Below are 1,864 nucleotides of genomic sequence, written 5' to 3' on the forward strand. Positions count from 1 at the left end.
ACATGACTCTTTTTGAATTATGGTTTTCTCAGGGTATATGCCCAGCAGTGGGATTGCTGGGTCATATGGTAATTCTATTTTTAGTTATTTAAGGAACCTCCATATTGTTCTCCATAGTGGCTGTATCAATTTATATTCCCACCAAGAGTGCAAGAGGGTTCCCTTTTCTCCACACCCTCTCCAGCATTTGTTGTTTGTAGATTTTCTGATGATGCCCATTCTAACTGGTGTGAGGTGATACCTCATTGCAGTTTTGATTTGCATTTCTCTAATAATTAGTGATGTTGAGCATCTTTTCATGTGCTTCGTGGCCATCTGTATGTCTTCTTTGGAGAAATGTCTATTTAGGTCTTCTGCCCATTTTTGGATTGGGTTGTTTGTTTTTTTACTATTGAGCTGCATGAGCTGTTTATATATTTTGGAGATTAATCCTTTGTTCGTTGATTTGTTTGCAAATATTTTCTCCCATTCTGAGGGTTGTCTTTTCGTCTTGTTTATGGTTTCCTTTGCTATGCAAAAGCTTTGAAGTTTCATTAAGTCCCATTTGTTTATTTTTGTTTTTATTTCCATTACTCTAGGAGGTGGATCAAAAAAGATCTTGCTGTGATTTATGTCATAGAGTGTTCTTCCTATGTTTTCCTCTAAGAGTTTTTATAGTGTCCAGTCTTACATTTAGGTCTGTAATCCATTTTAAGTTTATTTTTGTGTATGGTGTTAGGGAGTATTCTAATTTCACTCTTTTACATGTAGCTGTCCAGTTTTCCCAGCACCACTTATTAAAGAGACTGTCTTTTCTCCATTGTATATCCTTGACTCCTTTCTTACAGATTAGTTGACCATAGGTGCGTGGGTTTACCTCTGGGCTTTCTATCCTGTTCCATTGATCTATGTTTCTGTTTTTGTGCCAGTACCATATTGTCTTGATTACTATAGCTTTGTAGTATAGTCTGAAGTCAGGGAGTCTGATTCCTCCAGCTCCGTTTTTTTCCCTCAAGACTGCTTTGGCTATTCGGGGTCTTTTGTGTCTCCATATAAATTTTAAGATTTTTTGTTCTAGTTCCGTAAAAAATGCCATTGGTAATTTGATAGGGAATGCATTGAATCTGTAGATTGCTTTGGGTAGTATAGTCATTTTCACAATATTGATTCTTCCAATCCAAGAACATGGTATATCTCTCCATCTGTTGGTATCATCTTTAATTTCTTTCATCAGTGTCTTATAGTTTTCTGCACACAGGTCTTTTGTCTCCCTAGGTGGGTTTATTCCTAGATATTTTATTCTTTTTGTTGCAATGGTAAATGAGAGTGTTTCCTTAATTTCTCTTTCAGATTTTTCATCATTAGTGTATAGGAATGCAAGAGATTTCTGTGCATTAATTTTGTATCCTGCAACTTTACCAAATTCATTGATTAGCTCTAGTAGTTTTCCGGTGGCATCTTTAGGATTCTCTTTGTATAGTATCATGTCATCTGCAAACAGTGACAGTTTTACTTCTTCTTTTCCAACTTCTATTCCTTTTATTTCTTTTTCTTCTCTTATTGCCGTGGCTAGGACTTCCAAAACTATGTTGAATTACAGCGGTGAGAGTGGACATCTTTGTCTCGTTCCTGATCTTAGAGGAAATGCTTTCAGTTTTTCACCATTGAGAATGATGTTTGCTGTGGGTTTGTCGTATATGGCCTTTATTTATGCTGAGGTAGGTTCCCTCTATGCCCACTTTCTGGAGAGTTTTTATCATAAGTGGGTGTTGAATTTTGTCAAAAGCTTTTTCTGCATCTATTGAGATGATCATATGGTTTTTATTCTTCGATTTGTTAATATGGTGTATCACATTGATTGATTTGCGTATATTGAAGAATCCTT

This window comes from Balaenoptera ricei, chromosome 16, assembly GCF_028023285.1.
Source record: "Balaenoptera ricei isolate mBalRic1 chromosome 16, mBalRic1.hap2, whole genome shotgun sequence".
NCBI lineage: Eukaryota > Metazoa > Chordata > Mammalia > Artiodactyla > Balaenopteridae > Balaenoptera > Balaenoptera ricei.